General features: G+C 46.5%; 1 pseudogene; it reads right to left on the bottom strand.

Moving 5' to 3' along the window:
• Window positions 1-13,700: 13,700 nt before the first annotated feature.
• Window positions 13,701-14,243, bottom strand: LOC130858502 (ADP-ribosylation factor 1-like; annotated as a pseudogene).
• Between the last annotated feature and the right edge of the window lie 11,322 nt (window positions 14,244-25,565).

The raw sequence follows: 25,565 nt of genomic DNA, 5'->3' as shown, positions 1-25,565 counted from the left end.
GTTGCTGAGAGGGGGACAAGGGAAAAGACAGAGCAGATTCAGGCGAGTTTAGGAGGAGGCAGAGTGAACAGAGCAGGGTGGGAGCTGGGAGAAACCTGGGGTGGCTGCCAGGTTTCAACAACAGGCACACCCAGAAGGGTGGGGTCCCCTATCAACTCCTGGCACATGATCCTGGGTGGTGCCCACCTACAGGCTCCTGCCTCTGCACTGAATTCACATAAAGTCCCTTCCCTCCCATCAACCTTATTGTCTGCATGCAATTCAATTCCAGCAACATTTATTAAGCAGCCATTATGTGCCATGAACCAGGGAGGCTTCTCCCTGCCTCACCTAAGGTAGTTTTAACTAGATGCATGAGAGGCTCCAGAGCCAGGAGAAGGGAAAAGCTGTACACACATGGCCTAAGTTCAACCCCGACCTCTCACCCCCATGAGAGGAAAGCTACAAGGGACGTCAGCACAGCCTCACACTGAGCTCCTGGGCCCCAGCTTCTGTTGGGACAGGCAATAAAGACAAGCACAACCCTGGTCTCTTTTTGCTCTGAAAGTTCTCTGTTCTTCTGCCGTGAGATCCCTGATGAAAGGAGAGGCCCACCACCCAAAAGACTCAGTACTTGGAATCAAGGTGTTTTCCCAGATGCTCGTGTCACCAGAGAGACATTGAGCCATTCCCATCTGAGTAACATAATAACTTCTTAGCCATTCACTGTCACAGTACAGTAGTGCAGGCACATTATAGGACTGCTTTCGTCAGAGCCTGGAAGAGAGGCCTGGAGCCACCCTACATGGGTCTGGGCATTGGAAAATAATGATAGTGTTACTGAACCTAACCTGGGTCTGCTTGCTCGTGGCACAGCAAAGCCAACTTACTGACACCAGGCTGTGGTGAAGGCAAGCACAGCGTTCACTGCAGGGCCCAGCAAGGAGTATAGGCCGCTGGTGCTCAAAAGACCCAGACTCCCAGGTGGCTTTCAGGGAAGGGTTTTTAAAGCCAAAACTGGGGGTGAGGGCTACAGGGGGCATAACTTTCTTGTGACTGGTTGGTGGTGAGGTTACAGGGTGATACTTCAGGAATCCTAATCACCAACCTTCTGGTTCCAGTCAGTCTGGGAGCTACATGCTTGTGCTCAGCTTGGCCTCCACCTGGATAGGGTTCTTAGTTCCTGCAGAACAACTCAAAGACACGTGTCAGATTGTTACATATATATATATCCCTAGGACTCTGTTTCATCACTGAACTATGGTTTCTTGGCTGCTTTTCCTTTATTTCTGCATTTCCTCACTTCCCTAATTAGTAACTGCTTAAATCTGCTCTTTGGAACTCAGGCCTAGGAAACGAAAGCCTTTTCCTACAAACAAAACACGGGGAAACGGAAAGGTTTTTCGTAACTGGGAGGTCCCTGCAGGGTCCTGCTAGATGTCAATCCCCCTGTTTCTCTGATAATCCTCAATCCTGAGGGGAACAGGTGAGGACAAGAAAGGGAATAAAGTTTTGCACAGAGGTTAATCATAAACTTGGCAGAGGAACTCCGTTTCAGGTGGAGTCAGTTTCACCAGTAAGAGCATTTACTATTGACTGAGCGCTCTACATTCCTAATCTCTAAGTCCTCAGAATTTTACAAGGTAATTAGGGTTCCCATTTTGCAGATGATGAAACTGAAGTAATCTGCTCATTTACGTGCGCATGACTACTAGGTGGCTGAACTGGGATCTTCACCAACACAGGACCAATGCTGGTGCCTTCTTCTTAACGACTGCGTGGGCATTAAGCCTTGCTCCCTGGACCGCCACTCCCCGCCAGGTCCCAGTGCTCCCCAGAGCGGTCCCACGCCAGAAGGATGTTGTTCTCTCACATATTCCTCGTGGTTGTTAGTCTGGGCCTAGAAATGAAGCTCCTGGAAAGATGGGGTGTACAGACCGCTGGGGAGGAGTCTGGACAGGGACAGCGGGGTCAGCTGGAGCCCCCTGAGGCTCACTCTTGTTCTCCCTCCCCTGCAGGGCATCTCCTGGGCACTGTGATGCCCTGCTCTCACGCCCAGGACGCCTGTGGCTTGCTATTCCTCCTCTTGCTTTGACTCTGAGAAGCTGCAGGACTTTCTCTCCTCCCTGCTCTGACGCACTGTCCAGGGCCTCAGCCTACTGGCCAGAGGCTCCCACCTTGGGTTTAAATTCCACCAACCCTAATGCTCTCAAATTCTGGGCTGAGACGCCAGACCAGGATACAGCCCGCAGAGCACATTCACGTGCAGTAGGCAGCCAGTGACTAGCGGGAGGCGGAGGAGCTTCTAGGTTCCTGTAGTTGTGCCCACTGTAGGGGAGGAAAAATAACTTTCTCCTGCCCTTCTGAGTCTCAACTGAGACCCCTGTAAACAAAACACAGATTAACAAGAAAAAACAGACGTTTACTCACATATACTTGTACACCAGGGAGATACCCAGGGAAAAGGAGTTAACTTTCCCGGGTGGCCTAAACCAGCAGTTTAAATACCAGCCAAAACCAGAAGAGAGAAAGGTGAGTGTATGAGAGAAAGCCAGTTCTGAGAGGTTACCAGGAAAAGCAGAGTAAACGAGGATAAGCTTTTTTATGCAGATTTAAGTCACAGGCCTTCTCCATGGATTTATAAGATTCTCTGTGATTTAGAGTCAACTTCTCCACCCTTTGAGGGAGACACCCTTACAAATGGAGATTTCCTTTATAAATGTAAATTTCTTTCAAAAAAGTAATTTCTACTCTGTGTTGCAGAACTCCTTTGTCTGTAGCTTCTCAAAATAATCCGCTCAAAATAATCCTTCTGCCCTAGAGGCATATTTTGAGGTGGCATATTCTCTCACCCTTCCACCCTCCGCAAACCTGGGCTCCCTGCCACTGCTTTTAGGAGAAAAAAATGCTCTGGTATAAAGTGAGATCAGCCGTGTTTCTCAGGTCACAGACCTCGGCTGGGCTATGCCCCTGGGTACAATTAGTAACACCAGGTCCTCGAGCAGCAGGATTAGGCAGGATCCAGGGCCTGGCAGCCGCTGTGACATCCTAGCCCTTGCTGGGTGCAGAACCACCACTAGAAGGTTGTGGGGGGTGGCGGGGCGGTCTGCAGGCCCATGGCGAAGCCCTCAGTGCACTGCCCTGCTGGGCCAGACTGAGGGACGTGCCCTCCACCGCTAGCAGCCAGGCTCACCCCTCCCCTTTCAGACCTGGGGCTCCTCTGAGGGGGAAACAGCCCTGAGCCCTCGCAGGCTGGATCTTGCCGCAGGTCCTCCTTCTTGTCAGTACCAGCCCCAGCCTGGGAGAAGCAGGAACCGCCCCTCTCCACGCCCTGCTCCCGGTCTCCACTATATTCCTGGAGAAGCACACACACCCACACCCGCGAACCTGTGCAGTCACCTATAACACAGCACGGGCAGACCACACACACCTCAATAAATAAGAAACATCCACCCCACCCCGCAGGCAGCCCTCACCGTACACTCGCACGAATTCCTCAGGGCGTGAAAGCCGGCTCTGTGTCCTGTTGAACCTCACACTGACCTTCTTGAAGGCCTGACCACACAAGAAACCTGGAACAGAGGGGGGGGCCCATGTGTGGGCAGACAGGATGCTCTCCCTCCACCCCGCCCTCCCCAGAAGGCCTCTCCCCGACTTCCCTCCTTTCCTGCCGCCCGCGCACCACCCCCGCTCCCCGCCGCCGCCGCCGCCTGGATGTGGTAGTTCGGGGCGCCCTCGTGTGGGCGAGGGCGGCCCTGCAGCCCCGCCGCCAGGATCCCGGGCTGCCCCCCTTCTGCTCCCGCACCCGCGCTGCCCTCCTCCCGGAGCCCCGGGCCCCGCCGACCCGCGGACGTCATGGCTCTGCCACCGCCCACGCCCGCTGCTCCACCCGACCTGCCTCCAAGCCACATTCTCTCCTTCTGTTATCTCTGAATGGTTTCTCACTTATATTTTAAAATTCAATATTCTATGCACTTTAAAAGATATATTTAACAAAATATTATCTATAACGTATGGTTAACACCCATGAATCGGCCACCCGACAAGAGAGCTGAAACATCAGTAATAACCTGCAGCTTCCTTTGTGTCGCCCTTCACCCCACTCCCTCCTGTCTCCCCCAACAAGAAGTAACCACTGTCCTAAATTTCATGTTTTCTCTTGCCCTTTTCCCTCCCAGTTTTTCTCATTGTGCTAAAATACACATAAACTTTACCACGTTAGCCATTTTAAAGTGTACAGTTTGGTGGTATTAAATACATTCATAATGTTGTACAACCATCACCACCATCCACCCCCACAACTCTTTTCATCTTGTAAAACTGAAACAATAACTCTCCGTTCCACACTTCTCCCAGCCCCAGGCAACTGCCTTTCTTTTTGTCTGTGAATTTGACTACTCTAAGTATCTTATGTAAGTGCAATCATGCAGTTTTTATTCTTTCGTGCCTGGCTTATTTCACTTAGCATAACGTTAGCTCACAAGGTTCATCCGTGTTGTAGCTTGTGTCACGATTTTCCTCCTTTTTAAGGTTGAATAACATTCCATTGTGTGTATACACCACATCTGCTTAGCCATTCATCCATCCAACTTAGGTTGCTTCAGCGTTTTAGCTACTGCGAATAATGTTGCTATCAACATGGGTATACACATATCTCTTTGAGACCCTGTTATCAATTCTTTGGGGTATGTACCAAGAAGGGGAATGCTGGATCATATAGTAATTCTGTTTTTAATTTTTTGAGGAACCACCATACTGTTTTCTACAGTGGCTGTACCATTTTACAATCCTACCAATAGGGCACAAGGATTCCAATTTTTCCATATCCTCGCCAACACTTGTTGTCTGTTTTTGTCTTTGTTTTTGTTTTTGATAATAGCCATCCTAATTGATGTGAGGTGGTATTTCATTGTAGTTTTGATTTACATTTCCCCAGTGATAAGTGATATTGAGCATCTTTTCATGTGCTTATTGAACATTGTATATCTTTAGAAAAATGTCTATTCAAGTCCTTTGCCCATTTTTTGTTCAGGTTATTTTGTTGTTGTTGAGTTTTAGTTTTCCATATATTCTGGAAGGTAATCCCTTTGCAAATATGATGTGCAAGTATTTTTCTCCCATTCTGGGGGTTGCCTCATTCTCTATTGATAGTGTCTTTTGGTGCACAAAATTTTAAAATTTTCTTGAAGTCCAGTTTGTCTAGTTTTTCTTTTGTCACCTGCGCTTTTGGTGTCATATGCAAGAAATCATTGCCAAATCCAACATTATGAAGATTTTGTCCTATGTGTTCTTCTAAGAGTTTTATTGTTTTAGTTCTTGCATTTAGGTCCTTGATCCATTTTCAGCTGGCATCCTGTTAGGCTTTGCTAACTGGGGGCGCTGAAGAAAAATTGGAGGGTGGAGGTGGGGAGCAGGGACTACCTTCATTTTATCTCTATATTTCCCTGGTCCTTCCAATGATTCTTTAGTACTGGCACTTAGCCCCAGCCTCCAGCCCTTTCTTCACTCCCAAAAAACCTCTTGCTTCCTCTCAGAGACAGTACTGGGTGGTGTCCATCTTCAGAGGTCAGAGCTCCACTTCCTTAGACCCCCTCCTCCAACCTTCTGGGAGGTCTATAAAACCCTCTCCTTCCCTTTTGTTTCCCCACCCTTTAGGGGGTAGCTGCTTCCCGACTTTTTATTCAGGGATTAGCTCAGCACTCCCTCTGTCTTCTTTCAGCCCTCCAGTGCCTCTGCCAGCAACATCCTGTATTAAATCCTTTCTAATTGAAAGTGTGGCTTCTGCTTTCCAGACTGGATCCCAACCCATACAGTGTGAAAATGCCATAATTTATTTACCCATTCTCCTTTTTGTAGATGCTGGGACTGTTTCTACTCCTTTACCATTTGAACAATGATACCAAGTAATGGATACATTTTGTACATGTGTCCTGGTACACAGTTCTAAAATTTCTCTATGTATACATAAGAAATAAGATGCTGGGTATTAGGGTATACAAATGTTCCTTTTAACAAAGAGACTGTCAAATTGTTTCCCGTTTACATTCTTACCTGCATTGTGTACAATATCCTGTTTATTCACATCTCCAAATTCCACCTATGCCTTCTTGAGGCAGGTGTGTGGAGGGGCCCAGGGCGTGGGAGGTGGGAGAGGCTTAGGGCACAGAGACAGGCAGCGGGAAAACCCACATGCCCATGGATCCCAGCCTAGCAAGATAAATTTTTATGTCGCTGGGGAAGCAAGAGGCTAGCCTCACCTGAGGAAGGCTTACTGGTGCTCTGAATGGAGATAACTATCTTTATACCAAGGTCTCGTGTAGGTCAAAAGCAAATCATACATGTTCTTCCTATAGGCAAGATGGGGCAACAGGCAGTGTTCAGCTGGTAACAATTTCATGAGAGCCCTTGACAAAGAATCCTGCTGCATTTAACAGATGCTCACTAAACATTAGTTTCCTTTTTTCTTCTTCCTCTCCTGCACTGAAGCCACTTCTCAGGGAAAGTGCAAGAAAATGAAGAAAAAAAAAAAAAAAAAAAAAAAAAACAACTCCCCCCAAGATCACAGTCCTGATCACCATCATTATTAACAGAGCATTCATTAACTGCTTACCCACAAAAACGGGAAAAAGGATATTCAGCTTTTCTTGGGTCCTCTGCATGGTGAGAACTGGATTGAGCTGGTTTCTCTTGCAACTTTTAGATGATGATAGAAGATAGAGTATCTGACTCAGGATCCCCCTCCCTTACTTGCCCCTTCTACAGGCCTCTCAGAGGAGGGCAGAGAAGAAGGGGTAGAGGAAACAGACCACCCAGCCAGGACTCTGGTTGCTACCCCTCAGGGACAGGTCAGCGGGGGTGACCCCGCTCAGTTAGAGGAATAGGGTACTAACCTTTCATGAGCAGTGATTTCAGAAACACTGACTGGATCCACTGCCCCAAAACTGATACTCAGCAGGGCCCTGTGGGGCTCCTGGGCACAAAGCCTTTCTGTGCCCCCTATTTCTGATTATAGGAAAACAGCCTTCATTCAGCCTCCATGACCTTCCCTGAGTTCCAGTGGGCAGATTCAAGCAGCTATTAATTAATGAAGGGAAGGGATGCAGGATGCTTGAGACCTGGGAGAAACAGGCAAGAGCAGCCTTGGGGCAAGGTCCTGTTTCCCCAGCAACAATACACATAACTATTTTTGAGCTGTTTTGCAGAAGTTGAAACCCCCTCCAGGTGGGAGAAGGAGAGAAGTTAATGATTAACGATGGGATGCTGCCCACAAGCATGGAGACCCCAGACCAGCTGGACCTGAAGGTTGATGGTGCTCACTCCTGCTTACCTCACCACCCACCCATCAGAAGAATGCAGGACTGTTACTGCCTTGATCCTTATCGCCTCCCCCTGCCACGAGCCCCGACTGTAAGACCTCTCCCTGCCCCAGAGAGGGGGGCACAGTTCTTGAGGCACTAGCCACTGTGTTCCCCCTTTGCCTGGCAATGTAATAAAGCGACTCCTTTCTAATCCTCCAAAGCTCTGTCTCCGTATTTCTATTCGGCATCGGTGAACAGAGGCCAGGTTTTTCTCAGCAACAGAACTACCTTCCTCACCTGTCACCTAAGAGTTCACCATGGGGATTTTACTTACTCGGGTATTAAAATGTGGTGGCAAGGAATTTATACTAAGAAACTGACAACTTACAGGAGGCACGGAGCCCAGCCCCCCTCCCCACAAAGTGATACAGTTAGCATCTGACCCGGCTGATGGGGCCCTGGTGGAACACTGACCACGATGGGGACTTGTCTTCCCACAGAGGGGCCTTTCGGTGGCTGGACAGCATGGACTGCTAGAAGGCTCTCCTCACACTGGTCAGCTCCTGCCAGGCGGAGCCACAGAGCAAGGGTCTATGTGGGTGCCAGGATGGTGCCAGGCAGTGAGGAAGACAGTGTAACCCAGCAGGACCCCACCGGGGCCTTCCCCCATAGCCTCTGCTTTAGCTCCTCTCTGCAGGACCTAGATAACAGTAATCCATGCAAATTTCCTGATGGTTTCACAGGAGTGACAACGCCCCGACCAGATGGAAGGTATTAACTACTTGATAACAAGAGCACATAGCCCCAGGCCTCCTGGAGTCTTAGGACTGATAAAGTTAACGCCCTGTGACACTGCCCTGTTCCCTCACCATCAGCCAGTTAGAGAACTGTGCAGGATCTGATCACATACCCTGTGACACCGCCCCCCACCCCCACAAGCTGGCCTTTAAAAATGCTTTGATGAAAGCCTTTGGGAAGCACAAGAATTCTGAGGGCATGAGCTGCCTCATCTCCTCGCATGGCCTTGCAGTATACCTTTTTCTGCTCCAAACTCCGACATTTCAGTTTGGCCTCACTGTGAGCTGGGCACCCGAACTTGCATGATGAACTTGTTAACAACAGGATGGTACCGACCCTGTCCCAGCCCCCGCAGCAGCCCTGAGGACGTGCACTTGTCCCACAGCTGAAGGGCTGCGCTGCCCTTTAGACAGCGGGGCACAGACACATAGGAAGACGGCCACCCAATGGCCTGGACACCCCACTTCTGTAAGCAGCTTGGTCCCCGGCTGGCTCAAGTCAGACGTTTCCAGGGGCCTTCTGAGGTATTCCTGGCCTGATCCTGACCTTGTGTCCTCCCTTCCAGTAGCCCAAGCTGGGGTGTGCTAAGCTGAAGCTGTGTTGCCTCCCCAGGGTCAGGAGAGGCTGCTGATTGGCTTGGGAGCTAGCCAAATGGTTCTCAAACTTAAGGGTGCAACAACCAGGAACTTCTGAAACAGACACAGCTGTGAGCACCAAGACTGGTGCTGTCCTGCCTTTCCTGTCCTGCCTGGTAGTGACAAACTACCCAGGGAGAGTACTAAGTGTAAATTCACACACCCAGGAGTGTCCCCAAAGCACCAGGATAGGATGGGGAGGGAGTTAGAGGGGGTCCCCCCTCCCCTGCTCTGAGAGGCAGAGAAGGATCCCAAAAAGCGGCCTCTGCACGGAGCTCAGAAGGGTCAGAGTTCACCAGACAGAGAAGGTGGTGGGAAGGGCCCCTGGGAAGGCTGGGAAGCAGGAAGGCGCCGTCCTCGCGTTCCCGGGGCCCACTTCCCTCCACACCCGGCACAGGGTCTGGGTGGCAGGTGAGGGCTGGCCCCGTTGTCTTGAGGACTGAGCTCTGAGCAAGAACTCCAGTCCTGGGGAACAGGCCAAGCTGGACCAACACCTACGTCTTGGCTTTCCTACGGGTCAGACGGAGACTCAACTCCTGCAGCCCTGAGAGATGGACTTGCAAGTGAGCACACAGAGGTCCAGGGGAGCCACTCCAGGATAGCAGAGGACAGAGCTGAGAACAGAGCTCGGGACTCCTCTCCTGGTCTCAGCTGAGTGGGGCGCAGGGGTCCCCAGAGGCTTCACCAGCTTCCCTGGGGCGGTAAAGTTGAATGCCCTGAGAGCTGAATGATGATGTGGCATCTGGGAGAGCAGGACACACCTCATACGGGCCTTGTCCTCTTCTGGGAGGGATCAGCAGGCTGTGCAGGGGGTGAGAGGAGCTGGGCTCAGACCACCAGCTGTGACAAAGCCCCATGAGCTGGGGCACATAGGAGGCTGCGTGTGCTGGGAAGAAACTCCTTTGTGGAGAAAGTGAGAAGGGTGCAGATTTCAGCGGCATCAAGAGGGATTCAGGCCGGAGCCCTGAAGGAACATCCAGGCTGAGGGTGATGAGAATGGAAGGGGACAGAGGTGTCTGCCAACTTGGCAGTGCCATCTTCAGCTCCCAGGACAGGAAACGGTGAAGCCAGTGCCCTCATTAGGACCCAGTCAGAGTCAATTACGTGGAGCCACAGCTGCGGGGAGAAATCAATCAGGGCAGAGATGAGCTTTCCCCAAGACCTTTCTGACTTTGGGCAGAGGCGAGTGTGGCAAGGATGGAAGAGAAATGTTTTCCAAGCTGAAGCCCAGGCCTATTTAAATGCTTAATATTTTAAAAGGTCTGGGGTTGGGATGAAGGCAAAGGAGGCCTAAATAATTTGGAAAGCAAGTGAAAAGTGGCCGCGGCTGATGCTGATGGGGTTTGTGCCTTGTCACTCTCAAAGCAGCAGGCTTGGCCTCCTGGGAGAAAGAGCACAAGCACAAAGCCAGCCTTTACTGCAGCGTGCTGGGCTTTGCTTCTCAAGGCCTCTGTATGAGTTATCTACCGCTGCAGAACAAAGATCCCAAAGCTTAGCAGCTTAAAGCAACATGCATTTATATCTCGCACAGTGTCTGAGGGTTGGAAATTTAGGAGTCGCTCCTAAATTGTTGTGGCTGAGAGTCTCTCATGAAGTTTCAGTCAAGTTCTTTGGGGGCTGCAGTCACCTGAGCCTTGACTGGGATTAAAGAATCTGCTGCTAAGACTGACATGGTTATATAATGAGACAAAGACGGCCCCTCTAGTTTGGCTCCTCACAGCTGACTGGGACTGTTGGCTCAAAAGCCTGATCATGCAAATTCAAAATTTTAATTACGTCTTTAGCCATTTGGACCCTGCCTGCGACACATTTCGCACGACACTGCCCCCCCACATCTGCTAGCCATTAGCACAATAAACTCTGGCGCTATTGAAGATCCCAAGCCACCGCTGCCCCTTGGAGCTCCCTCACCTCTAGACTCCCCATCACGTGGCTGAACAACATCATCTAGACACGAAGGACCCTCTCCATCTCCCTCTCCTTGCCCTCCTCCTCTTCTGGGTGGTGGTCCCAAGCGATCGCCCGTGGAAGGTCTCAGGCTGTAAAGGGCTTCTCCTGCATGCAAGCCTGTGAAAGCCCAAATAAAGCTCATCGTCTGCTACTGCCAAACTCCTGGTCATCTTTTTCCTTGATCAGCCCTGAAATCTCTCAAACTCACTACCCGTGGCTGTTGGCTGAAGGCCTCAGTTCCTCACGAGGGCCTCTCCACAGGGCTGCCTGAATATTGTCAAGACAGGGCAGCTGGCTTTCCCCCAGAGAAATCCGAGAGACAGTGCAGCCAAGTGGAAGCCACCATGCTGTTTCATGACCTGTCACACACAAGGCACACCCTCACTTCGGCTTTATACTGTTGAAGTGAGTCACCTCTAACAAAACCCAGCCCACGTGCACGCAAGGGGAATGAGGTCCACCTCTCAAAAGGAGGAGTATCAAAGAATACGTGCACACATTCTAAAAATCACCAGAGCTCTTTCGCAAGCATCCCCTCTCACCTCACCTTCTCTTCCCCAGGGCCCTTTGAGGTAAAAGGGCAGGTCATGAGACTGAGGGAAGCCAAGTGACCTGGCCGTGCTCATGTGCCTCATATGTGAGGCTGGAACCCGGGACCCGATGAGCCTCCTCTCCCCATCCCCACCCCCCACACAAGAACCCTTCCCCTCTCACTTTTCACACCACTTCCTCTTCTCTCTTCTACCTTCTGGTCCTCGTGACACTCCTGTGAGGTACATCAGGGGTTGCTAATCATAGAACAGTCAGAAGAACCTGGTTCTGGTCATGGCCTTGGCACAAATAAGCTGTGTGATCTTAGGAAAGTCCCATCCCCTCTCTAGACCTTTCTATCCTTCTCGGTAAGATGTTAAAGGATTAATGTGTAAAGAAGATACAATGACACCTCTTACGCAGATATAAAATGCACCTGTGTCAAAAACTTAACTCAAGGAGTCAAGGAAGGGAGGGAATACGGGGATATGTGTATAAAAAGAGATGATTGAACTTGGTGTACCCCCCCAAAAAAAAACAAAAAGAAAAACTTAACTCAATTTTTTTTTTAATTTGTCAATCTTGACTTTAATTTTCATATACAAAAATTTTAGTTATAATAGAAGTAATAATGACGACACATACACACACACACTTTTCTATTTTAAAAAGTACTCCTCATAAATTTTGAAGTCATGCTTATTGAAGTGTAATTTACATATCATAATTTACTCTTTTTAAGTGCATAATTCAGTAAGTGTAACAAATGTATACAATTATGTAATCATTACTGCAATAAAGATATAGACATTTTCCTCTCCACAATTTTAGGTTTTTTCTTTTCTTTTCTTTTCTTTAAGAACTTTTATTGAGATACAATTGACATACAATAAACTGCATATATTTAAAGTGTACAATTTGATATTTTTTTTCTTATTAGTAATGTATGTATGGCAATCCCAATCTCACAGTTCATCCCACCCCAAACCCCCCCCCCCCTTAACTCATTAATTAATGAGGAAGCCCTGAGATATTTCAACCAAGTCTAAAATATCTCAAAGAACTACAGGTTTACAGCCAGGTAAGGAATGCCAGAATGAATTGAGTAGTTGCCGACTGGAAGAACTGGCAAAATAGGTCAACACCCATAGGAATCAACTGTATCCACTGTGAAATGGCCACATGTTGCATTTCTTTAGAAAGGAGTTAATTGCCCTACTATGAGTATTTAAACTTTTACCTCTACAAGTTGTAAAATAGCCTAGTCAAAGACAAGCCAGAAAGATTAACTGGCTCTACAAGCCACTGAGGTCAGTACTCTCACTTAATTTCTTTTTTAAAAAATTTTTTGTTAATAGTTAAGAGATTTTATTCTAATAGCTGTAATTACAGTGCTTGTTTGTTGAAATGAAAACTGAAAACAAGTATACAAAACAGTTGATTACTAATTGTGTATTGAAAGCAGTAAGAGGTTCCACGACACCAAATAAACCAGTTCTGAGGTTTTCCCCAAGATAAAGTTTAACAGCTCCAGCTTCTTCAGTGTTTATCAAAATACAAGAGAAAAAAGTAGAGGTTATCATTTTTGATGGCAAATCTGACCCTTGCAGGCTGAGGGAGCGAAAGCACATGTAGACAGGGGCTCCGAGGGGCTGGGGCTCAAGGATGACCACCCGCGCTCCTGCTGGTGAGACCCCAGAGAGCCCAGAGCAGGCAAGCAAGGGGACTGCAGGGCTCCCGCTCCAACCAGAGCGTTCCAACCAAAGTGCCCATGCTGACCCAAGAAAAGGCCAGGGCTCCTCCGAGGGGTCTGAGAGGGGTGGCTGCAGCCTCCAGCCCATCTCCTGGGCGGCCGTTAGCACAAATGGAAGCACAAACGCTATGGGGTGTGGGAGGACCCGAGACAGAGCAAATCACAGGGACCCTATTGTGACCATGCAGAATGGATCATGGCTGGTTCTGCCCCGTTTCACATTCCCAACGGGAAACAGACCACCAGTGGACTGGAGTCAGGCCATTGCTGCAGAACCTACACTAGGCACATTTCTCCCTTCTAGGTGTTCAAGGGTTCTCCTTATCTTGTATTTGTAACTATTTTAAAAAATACACTGAGTTTGGGTTAAAAACCAACCATCAAAATGGATCTCAACAGATCGAAAGCCCAGAGGAGAAGCATTGGGCTCGTCTGACACAGCGACTCCTGGATGACCCGTGTGCCTAAAATCCCTTCTCAGTACTAAACAGTGGGTTGATTTCCTTTTTACAATAAAAAAAAGCTAAGTAATATTGCATAGGAGTACCAGAAACTGCCTCTTTGGAAACAAAAACTATTTACATTAAATAAAAACCCAGTTGCAGGCTGCGTCTGCACATTTCCAGCATGGTGAAGCACCCTGTGACCGACCACGGAGACAGCTTCTGGCACTCACACCACAGGGGCACGTTTGCCACATGCGAGTAAAGCGAGGGTAGAAGGAGGGAGTGAGAGGGGAGGAGAGAGGAGTACAGCTCACTTCTGGTTCCGGAGCTGATTGGACAGCTGGTCCAGTCCCTCATGGAGCCCGTCCCCGCTGGTGGCACAGGTGGCCTGAATGTACCCGTTCCTGTGGCGCAGAGTGTAGGCCCAGCTTGTCCGTGATCTCAGCTGCATTCATGGCACTGGGGAGGTCCTGTTTGTGAGCACACATGAGCAGGACGGCGCCCCTGAGCTCGTCTTCTGCCAGCATCCTCATAAGCTCCTGGCGGGCCTCATTCACACGCCCTCTGTCATTGCTGTCAACCACAAAGATGAGACCTTGTGTGTTCTGGAAGCCGTGACGCCACAGAGGCCGGATCGTGTCCTGGCCGCCCACGTCCCACACAGTGAAGCTGATGTTCTTGTATTCCACGGTCTCCACGAAGAAGCCTATAGTGGGAATGGTGGTCACGATTTCACCCAGCTTCAGTTTGTACAGGATGGTGGTCTGTCCTGCAGCATCTAGGCTCACCATGGGAATGCGCATTTCTTTTTGCCAAAAAGGCCCTTGAAGAGGTTTGCAAAGATATTCCCCATGCTGTTGACCGGTGGGAGCAACACTGGCCAGAGAAACCCTCGGCGGCCGCGGCGCAGCTGCTGCTCAGGGGCAGGCGTTGGTTTCACTCCCACCAATTTTTTTTTTTTTAATGATTTTGGGCTGTGCTTTGGGTTTTTGTTGCTGCGTGCAGGCTTTCTCTAGTTGTGGCGAGCAGGGGCTACTCTTTGTTGCAGCGTGCAGGCTTCTCTTGTTGCGGAGCCCGGGCTCTAGGCACAAGGGCTTCAGTAGTTGTGGCTCACGGGCTCAGTAGTTGTGGCACACAGGCTTAGTTGCTCCTCGGCATGTGGGATCTTCCTGGACCAGGGATCCAACCTGTGTCCCCTGCACTGGCAGGTGAATTCTTAATCACTCTGCCACCAGGGAAGTCCCTCCCACTTAATTTCAAAGTCTCACTATTTTTCCTTACGTGGATAAAAGTGTGGGCATTAATCCCTGACACATCCCCTGGTTGTAAGCCTCAATTAGCAGATGAGAAAACTGAGGCTCAGCCTCTGGGTGCTGCCCCTTCCAGCTGTCCCCTCAAGGGTCTGCCTCCTGCTTTTCCCCTTCCCCCAGGAGCACAACAATAAAGCTCCCTCTGTCTTCTCTGCACACCAAGGATTCCTTTTGAGAAGACTTGAGTTTTCTGTCTCTTTCTCTTGTCTTGGCCCGGAAGCAGGGCCCTCATACATACTGACTTGAAGTAGTTAATGAATAGCACAGGGGGTCAAAACCAACCTAATTATCAAAGGCACTCGTGTTAATAAGTGCCTTTCAGTGCATGCAGGGAGCTAACACACTCCAGACGAAAAGGCAAGAAAAGCCATGACCTGCAAATGCCTGGGCTCCTACCTGAGCTGAGCCCTGTGAAGTCATTATGGGTAATTATGGGCTATTAATTGCTATCAAGTTAGTCCAGCAAGACAGCTAGTCCGAAATATCACAGTTAACGCCTAGGGCAGCATGTGGCCCCTCTGAGGCCGGGAGGTTGAAGGTAACGTCCTGTTTTCAGTTCCCTCTCATGCCACTTCCTGAGAGTGCCCCCACCAAGCCCCTCCATTCCATCATTCAGATTTCACCCCAACAGAGCTGTTAGCCCACGTTTTCTTCTGTGACTGGGAATTCCAAGAAGCCTCAACGAGCTTTCCTATTTCTCCACTCAATTCACTCTGAGCTGACCTCTCCGGCTGTGAGAGAAAGGTGAGGCGCCCTATAGGGCATGAGGTAGGAAGAAGAATGGGTATCTGAGTCGGGAGGGCCAGAGAGGAAAAGAGACATGCCCGAGATCATAACGTCTGGCTGTAGCTCAGCTACAGAGCAGAGAGAGGTTGCGAGAAAGTGGAGAGGGGAGAGGTGCTGGGAGCTTAGGGTGAACATCTGAGGCTTTTGCAGATCTCCTGCTAAAGGGGGCCGAGCGGTGGGGAGGGAGGGAGGTCTATGGCTCCTTCAAGACTCCAGCTCAGTAAGACAAAGGGTGATCTGCCTTCACCCACCCCATATTCCGGTCAGACTCTTGGTGGAAGAGTAAATATGGCCACGGATTCCTTGCTCTTCCTCCCTCAGAGGTAGACTCTGTTTCTGCAGTCTTTGAGTCTGGCCTGTTCTCGTGTCTGGCTTTGACCAGTAGAATGTAGTGGAATGGATGCTGTATTGAAACCACACAGCTTGTCTCAGGACTTAATGAAGCTCGGGTTCTTTACGTCTCGGTACAGAAGGAATTCGGTGAGAGGCAATGTGGTAGGTAAGAAGTAGATTTATTAATATAGGACCCTGGTGAAGCCTAGAACCAGGCAGGCCAAAGGGCTTTGCCCTGAGAACTAAGTTGGCTGCATTTTTATAATCAAAGGAAAAGTGTGTGTGTGTGGAGGGGGAGACCACCTTCTTCTTCCTTTGTAAAGATGTTACAGGAAAACAGGGCACAAGAGGATGGTCGTGGTCCAAGTCTGGAGCGAGTCCCTGGGACGGTCCACCAAGTGAGGGTCCTTGGCGTTGCACAGGTAAGACTGAGCCACAGTAAAGTGAAAGCAGGTTTTTTAAGAGAGAGAACACATTCCATAGACAGAGTGTGGGCCATCTCAGAAGGTGAGAGTAGCCCTGGGGTATGGGGTTGTTAGTTTTTATGGGCTGGGTAATTTCATAGGCTAAGGAGTGAGAGGTTTGTTCCAACTATTTTGGGGAAGGGACAAGATTGGGCTACCACCCACTTTTGGCCTTGTGGGTCGGCCTAGGAATAGTCACGGCACCTGTGTGTGAGTCACGTAGCAAGCACATGCTAATGTCACAGTGAGCATATAATGAGGCTCAAGGTCCACTGGAAGTCGAATCTTCTGCCATCTTGGACCTAATCAGTTCTAACCAGTTTCTGTCGCATCCAGTTTTTCTTAACAGCTGTGTCCTTCTTTAAGGACTGTGCCCTGCCCCCTTCCCTCCCGTCTCAGTATGTGGTCTGGAGACACTTGCAGCTTCTGCTTTCTTTCAGAACACAGCCTGAAGACTGAAAAATAAGACAGCCAGTCCGGCCTCCTGGAGGGTGAGAGGTGTGGGGACCCACTGGAGCCCAAAGAATTGGTAAAGTGAAAATTTTAAGCTACAGAAGATACAGAAAGAAATTTTCTCTGAACTTCCTTTATCTGACTAAAGTGGAGCCTCCTGGAAATACCAATAGCCCCCCTTCCCAGGGAGTTTCCTGCAAATTCAGCTACCATGGAGACAGACTGCCTACTTCCATTAGCATCAGAAAGCCCAGTAGAACCTTCCATTGAGGATCATGGGGGAAGTCTTTGAATGAATAATTAAGTCCTTTTATCTTAATTATGGTGTTACATAACTTCATACATTTGTCAAAACTTGCAGTACTATACCCACAAAAGGGTAAATTTTTCTGTGTAGGAATCATACCTTAATAAAGACAACGGAGAAATATGGTCAGGTTTGAGATATATTTTGAATGTAGAGCAACAGGACCTGCTGATGGATTGAACTACCACGGGCACTAACAATGACTCATCCCACGGCTTGAGTAAAATACATCCACGGTTTTTTTTTTAACGTTTATTTATTTATTTAGTTGCACCGGGTCTTAGTTGACGAAGGTGGGCTCCTTAGTTGAGGCATGCATGTGGGATCTAGTTCCTGACCAGGGGTCAAACCCAGGCCCCCTGCATGGGGAGCGCAGCGTCTTAACCACTGCACCACCAGGGAAGTCCCTGTCCACACATTTTTTGATATGTTTTTCTTCAAAAGTAGAGCCTAATTCTCCTTCCTTTAGGTTGCGGGCTGAATCTCACAACTCACTCCTGCTGAATAGAATGTGGCAGAAATGATGATGTGTGAGAGATTAGGACATGAAAAGAATAGGGGCTCCTTGCTCTCTCTGGCATCCCTTACTCCACAGGAGCCAGCTGCCACATCATGAGCACATTCAAGCAGCACTCTGGAGAGGTCTTAGAGCAAGGCGCAGAGGTTTCCTGACAACTACCAGCACTGACTTGCCAGGAGAGAAGGTGAGACGATAAGGAAAGTTGGTGGAAAGTAGAGGAGTGATGAGTGGGGAGCTTTGAGGAAGGCTCTGCGCAAAACTGTAACTGTCACATTTGGAACACCCAGTTTATCCTTTAAAAACCAAGATATCCAAGCCTCAAACTCTCTACCAAAGTCTCTTCTCATCTCCTTTATTCATATCAGGCTTCCTTGATGACAGATTAAAGTATTTGCTTTCCTGGGGTATCTGCATTCTTATCAAGAGAAGTAAAATAGGAATTATCTGATAGGAGGTGAGAAGATTTCTTGAAATCCCACACTTTGTTGTTTGCCATCTGCCTAAGATCACTACGAGTGGTACAGCTTTTTCCCTAACCCTAGGAGCTGGCACCTGGGAAGTCAAGAGGTAGCTGAGTAAAGCGAAGACTAAGGGAAGAAGGCAGCTGCCATATTGGAGAAAATGTATCCATTTATTAGCTCTGAGACCAGAAGGGAGCAGCCTAGAGCTGACAGTGAAGGGAACCCACAGCGAAAGCACTTGAGTGGCCTAAACTGATGCAAGGATGGGAGGAGAGGCAAGAGTGAGGGAAAGTCAGAATTAGAATGAGAGGGAACTTCCTGGTGGTCCAGGGGTCGGGACTCCGGGTTTTCACTGCCTAGGGTGCAGGTTCAATCCCTGGTCCCCTAGTCAGGGAACTAAGATCCCACAAGCCATGTGGCACGGCCAAAAAAAAAGAATTAGAATGAGAAACCATTTAGGTGTTTAGATGGGCTTGGATTCAGGGAGTGGAGATAAGGAAGATATGTCCATCTTGGAAATTACTTTCTCCATATTCATCTTTGGTCCAGGCAGGGGAGAATACAGGGAGGCCTTAATGGAACTGCCCTTCCTTTCAAATTTAATTTAAGATTAGATTCTCATGGCACTGTACCTGGGGTGGGCAGTGAGGGAAAATTCAGAGACCTGGGAGATAGGAGAAGAGGATGTGGGGACACAGGTGATGGGGGAGCCTAGGCTATTTAGTTGTCTGAAAAGTTCCCTACCAGGGCCAGGAGAACCTCGAGGCAAGGAGGCATGAAATTTAAGGAGACACCCACTCTCAAGATCCTACAAATGTAGAGCTGGTCCCAGAGAGTGAGTTCCTCTGTAAGTTTTGTGCCCTAGGTGCCTCATTTACATCACCCGAGTCCCATCCCTGATCCCTTTACCAATCCTTCTTTGGCTCTAACCGTGTCCTAAAAATGAACAAAAGAAGTCACAGAAAACCTATAAGGTCTCCTTTCTCTTGCTGGACTGCTGTTGTTATCATGTTGAGTCTCTGACACTGCTCTCTTTGGTGTACGCTCTCAAATCCATTCATCACTGGGGTCTGTGCAGGAAACAAACCACTCTCCACATTCCAGACAGAAGGCCCCATGTTTGCTCATTCCTGTCAATTCACCCTTCAGACTTCCCACATTCACCCCCTGCCAGTCGGGACCACAGCTCCTCAGACATGACTTACAGACATGTTAACCGTCTCTATAGCGACAGGATGTCTGAATTGAGCCTTCCCTCGTTCTCAGTCACACAGGACTGAATCCTTGGTAATTTGAGTCCTAGCCCCAGCTACGTTCATATAGATTCTCCACTCTCTCATGTCTCCTCATGTGACCACAAAAGACAGGAAACATTTTAAATGCTTACAATCAAAGACTAAGGAACACATCCTAAAACGCCCCAATCTGGCTGGCTTCCCACGACCACCATCGCAGCAGAGCCAGTATTAGGCTAGGGATAGGACCAGCCAAATGGAGGGCTCTGGCCATTCCTTCCATCACATATGCCTGCACCGCATAGGTCCCCACCTTCTGTATGGGGTGGGCCATTTGGTGCTTCTCTTCAGTTTGTGCTCCACATGTAGCCTGTGCAAAAATATGGGATTTTATGACAGGTGATCAAAGACATGATTTATTAATGGCTGATCAGTCATCGTGGGTATTAGTATATTTTGCAGCACAGTGTCAACCAGGTGGACATTAGCTTCGAGCGACAGGTCTAATGTGGCCAAGTGTATTACCCAACTGCACGAAACTTGCCCCAGGGGCTCGTCATGAGGGCCTTTCAATCACTATTCCGTAGGGTAGGGAGGGCCATGGTCATGTCCCAGGCACAGCCAGTCTGGGCTCAAACGCACCTTTCTCTAGCAGAGATGTTAATTTCTGACACCTGAATTGGAGCTCAACATTGTAGCTATTCAACAAGGAGGACTGACAAGAAGTAAACAGGCTTTTTAGTATTAGGAGGGATTTAGGTTGCCATGAGAGAAGCTCATAGTAATAAGCAGTTCTAGTCCCTCATGTTGGAACGCTGTTTTCATCCTGTTGAGTCTCTTACACTGCTCCTTTGGGCAATGTTGTCAAACCTATTCAGTGGTGAGGGTTCAGCACAAGGAACTGAAACCCCTCAGGGTGTTCTAGGTGCTTCAAGTAGAAGAGGATTTATTACAGGAAATTCAAATTGGTTGGAAAAGCTGGAACAATGAGATAACTCCCTGGACTCCACAGAACTGACCACCTCAAAAAGGCTGTCTGGAACTTTCTCTAGTTTGTTATCATGTACGTATTAATTTACTGTTAAGGAAATTAAACTACCAAACATATATTCTGAGAGTAATATAATACAAAACCTACTCTATTCTACATTATTTTTTCATGAAATTCTGGCTTTTCAAACCTATTTTGTATCAACTTGAGCTGCTGCAGCCCTAGAGGAGTTCACCTATTTCACCACAGCTTCATCAGAACTGGGCATTTTCATTAAACATTTTTTTCAAAGTTTTTTGTAATTGAGACATTTTTATTTAAAAAAAAAAATTATTCTTAGCTCATCTTAGATGACACGCTGCCCAAGAAAATCCCAACAGAATGGTGGATCCCAAGAGCACAGACTAAGGTGGGAAATGTAATTTTTTTTTCATTAATTAAATGTTGTCACACTTGAAAAAAAAATTCTTAAAGATTAACATCTCCCCTTGCACATGTGTGTAGCAGTCTACTCTTTTCATTTTCTGTTTGTGAGTTAGCCTTCTTTCTTTTTTTTCTTCTTTAGATCTTTATTGGAGTATAATTGCTTCACAATGTTGTACACCAAAGTGAATCAGCTGTATTTATACATATATCCCCATATCCCCTCCCTCTTGAGCCTCCCTCCCACCCTCCCTATCCCACCCCTCTAGGTCATCACCAAGCATCAAGTTGATCTCCCCGGGCTATGCAGCAGCTGCCCACTAGCCATCTACTTTACATTTGGTAGTGTGTATATGTCAGTGCTACTCTCTCACTTCGTCCCAGCTTCCCCTGCCTCCCACCACGTTCTCAAGTTCATTCTCTATGTCCATGTCTTTATTCTTGCCCTGCCACTGGGTTCATCTTTACCGTTTGTTTAGATTCCATATATACACGTTAGCATATGGTGGTTGTTTTTCTCTTTCTGATTTCCTTCACTCTGTATGACAGACTCTAGGTCCACCCACCTCACTACAAATAACTCAATTTCGTTCCTTTTTATGGCTGAGTAATATTCCATTATATTTATGTGCCACATCTTTTTTATCCATTTGTCTGTCGATGGACATTTAGGCATTCAGGTTGCTTCCACGTCCTGGTTATTGTGAATAATGCTGCAGTGAACACTGTGGTACATGTATCTTTTTGAATTATGGTTTTCTCAGGGTATATGCCCAGTAGCGGGATTGCTGGGTCATATGGTAGTTCTATTTTTAGTTTTTTAAGGAACCTCCATACTGTTCTCCAGAGCGGCTGTTTCAATTTACACTTCCACCAACAGTGCAGGAGGGTTCCCTTTTCTCCACAGCCTCTCCAGCATTTATTGTTTATAAATTTTTTTATGATGGCCATTCGGACTGGTGTGAGGTGATACCTCATTGTAGCTTTGATTTGCATTTCTCTAATGATTAGTGATGTTGAGCATCTTTTCATGTGTTTGTTGGCCATCTGTGTCTTCTTTGGAGAACTGTCTATGAGTTATCTCCTCATATTCATTGTCTATTGAGGGCCTATTTTAAGCATAACTTTATTTTTTCTACACATCTGGGCATTTAATTAGTGGCATGTTTCAAGTGTCAGTGCTGTTTGTCTATCGATAGAAAAGAGCTTGGAATTTGAATTCTAGAGGCACTTATGTGGCCTTGACTAGCTCTTTTATGATGTCCAGTCTTCAGAGCTGTCAAGGAGAAGCAGGGAGCCAGGCCTCTGGGGATGGCTTGGAAGTTAGCAATGTCAGTGGAGTATGTAGAGCTGATACAGACAAATAACCAGACGTGGCCAACCTCTAAGTCGCGTTGCAGTGCCCACCTTAGCAGGGCCCAGGAAGACTGGCCACAGGCACCACTGTTCAGTGGTAACAGTGAAACTAAAAACAAATCTTATAGTTTCTCATTCCAATAGCAAGACAAAAAAAAACCTGGATCCAATTTGAGACTTTGTGCAAAACCTAAAAGCATGTGAACTTTAAACGTGTTTAAAATATTAAAAATCTATTAAGTCAAAACTACAGAAGCTTATGAAGTAATATATAGGTGGTTATTTGAAATATTCTGTGTAAGGCTGACTGATCACCTGCCAACCCCATCACTGATTTCATCACAGCTCCACACCATGTTCCAGGCAGTAGCTGGGCAAACAAGCTTGGAGAATGGTTCCTTCAAGATCAGCCAAATAGAGCTTAGGTTAAATGTACTTCCCATGAGATTACACAGAGACATTTTGATGGAATTCTGTACACATCAAAACTCAATATAATTAAATATATAATTGATAATATAGCATGTTTAGGAAACAGTGTAATTTTATTTATTTATTTTAATTTTTTTATTTTATTGGCTGTGTTGGGTCTTTTTTGCTGTGTGTGGGCTTTCTTTAGTTGCGGTGAGTGGGGGCTCCTCTACGTTGTGGTGTGCGGGCTCCTCATTGCCATGGCTTCTCTTGTTGTGGAGCGCAGGCTCTAGGCGCGTGGGCTTCAATAGTTGCAGCATATGGGCTCAGTAGTTGTGGCTCACGGGCTGTAAAGCACAGGCTCAATAGTTGTGGTGCACGGGCTTAGTTGCTCCGCGGCATGTGGGATCCTCCCGGAGCAAGGATCAAACCCATGTCCCCTGCATTGGCAGGTGGATTCTTAACCACTGCGTCACCTAGGAAGCCCAACAGTGTAATTTTCATTTGTGTGCCTCTTACTGCTCCCATACTGGTCATACCCAAATGTAGTTGACATGAACCATTTTACAGACGAGTTGCTTGGGAAGTAGAAGTAGTGTTTGCTGCAAATTCAAAAAGCACTCATATAGGGCCTTTACAACCCCATCTTGTATCATCTCATTTCAATGTCCCATCTCTTGATTTCTTGCTATTAATTTTTTCTGTGATTTTCTTTTTTCTTTTTCTTTTTTTGATTAAAAATGTATTTTTTTTATAAATAATTTTAAAAAAATGAATAAAAAAGCATAACTTTAAATAAAGTATTTATGCAGTATAGATTTTAACCTTTGGGACTTGTTAATAATACAAATATTAGTTCATATATTTTCCCAAACAGGTCCTTTCTTTTTATGTCTCCCACTAGTGAAGGACTTTTAAGGATATATATATCTTATGTAATGTTGTTAATAACAGTTATCATGTATTGAGCCCCTGTTCTGTGTTGATAAGCAGTATCTCCTTTAACCTTCTAAACAATTCACTTTACAAAAGAAGAAACAGGGACTTCCCTGGTGGCGCAATGGTTTAGAGTCTGCCTGCCAATGCGGGGGACACAGGTTTGATTCCTGGTCCAGGAAGATCCCACATGCCACAGAGCAACAAAGCCCATGCACCACAACTACTGAGCCTGCACTCTAGAGCCTGTGAGCCACAACTCCTGAAGCCCATGTGCCCTAGAGCCCTTGCACCACAACTATTGAAGCCCGTGCACCTAGAGCCAGCGCTCCACAACAAAAGAAGCCACTGCAATGAGAAGCCGGTCCACTGCAACGAAGGGTAGCCCCTGCGTGCCACAACTAGAGAAAGCCTGTTGCATGCAGCAACAATGACCCAATAGAGAGAGGAAAAAAAAAAAAAAAAGAACAAACAATCTCTGAAGAGTTAAGCAACTTGCAAGAGGTTTTATGACATGATCATAATTTGGATACAGGTCTTTCTGACTCTAAATTCTATGTTCAATTCACCCATGACCTACTTTCTCTTTCTAATTAAATACTCCTTTAAGTACTTTTTTTGTCAATATTTTTCTCTGCATTTATTCAGCTGGTCATAATGATGTCTCTCCTATAGGGTTAGGGTTAGAGTTAGGTTAAGTTACACTGATTTTTTAAGAAAATTTAAAATTTCATATTAATTTTTTTAAAGATTTATAGTGAACATGAATATAACAGAAAAATAAAAATTACAAAATTGAATTAAAACAATTAATTATGATTTAATCAATCAGCATAAATGTGCTATAATGCAGAAGAAAGTATTCAACAAAATTTTAATGTCTTACAAAAAACAAAATTTAAATTCCCTGATGTGGGTTAGCGGGGGCTCTCTCCATCTAGTAATTCAAAGTGTTATCTCAATATGTTGCTATTATACTTTTAATCTTTCTATTCTACTTTCTTCTTCCCTGATGTTCTTCCAAGATTTCTTCTTTTATCATTTTCTTTCTGTTTAGAGAGTTTCTTTTAGCTACTCTTTTAGGATAGGTCTGCTAGACAAATTCTCTTAATTTTCCTTCCTCTGAGAAAATCCTGATTTCTCCTTCATTCCTGAAGGATATGTTTGCTGGATATAGAATTCTGGGTTGACAATTCTTTTCTTTCAGCACATGAAAAATGTGCCACCTCCTGGTCTCCATGGATTTTGATAAGAAAACCTGCTGTCATTCATATTGTTTATTTGAATATATAAATAATGCATCTTTTTTCTTTTTCTACTTTCAAGATTTTTTCTTTGTTTTTAGTTTTCAGACATTTGACTATGATGTATCCTGGCACAGATTTTGGGGCTTTATGCCATTTGGGGTTCACTCAGTTTCCTGAATTTGTAAGCTTATGTCTTTCGGACAAATTTTCAGGAAATTTAGGAAAATTTTCAGCCATTATTTCTTTGAATACTTTTTAATCTCTACCCTCTTTCTTGCTCTTTCTAAGACTCTTGTGACACAACCGCTAGATTTTTTGTATAGCTCCACAAATCCCTGATTCTATGTTCATTTTCTTTTTTCTTTTTTCTTCCTATTTTATCTCTGTTGTTCAGATTGAGTAATTCCTATTGTTCTATTTTCAAGTCCATGGATTCTTTCCTCTGTGCCTTCAGTTCTGCTACTGAGCACATCCATTGAACTTTTAGACTGGTTATTGTATTTTATATTTAAGTTCTAAAATTTCCATTTGCCCCTTCCTTATCTTCTGTTTCTTTACTGAGACTTTCTGTTTTCATTGGTTTCAAGGGTGTTCATACATTATTATGATGGCTGCTGCAAAATCTCTCTTTGACAGATCATTCTAACACCTATATCACCTAGATATAATCTGCTTATTGCCTTTTCTCATTCATATTGAGAGATTTCCCTGATTATTGGTATGAGTGATTTTTGATCAAAACATGAACATTTTGGACATTATGCTATAAAACTTTGGGTTTTATTTAAATTTTATGTTTTAGCACTTCCTCTGACACTGCTGTGGTGCCACCTTGTTCATCTCCACAGAGAAGGCTTTGCATGGGGTCTAGGATTTTCAGTATGGTTTGCAAACCTCTTGGTGATTTTTCAAAGTATTGTTAAGGGCAACAATAAAACCACT

Source organism: Hippopotamus amphibius, chromosome 1 (assembly GCF_030028045.1).
Source record: "Hippopotamus amphibius kiboko isolate mHipAmp2 chromosome 1, mHipAmp2.hap2, whole genome shotgun sequence".
Lineage (NCBI taxonomy): Eukaryota > Metazoa > Chordata > Mammalia > Artiodactyla > Hippopotamidae > Hippopotamus > Hippopotamus amphibius.
Note: the sequence above shows the minus strand (reverse complement) of the source record. Positions and strands in the feature narration are given on the sequence as shown.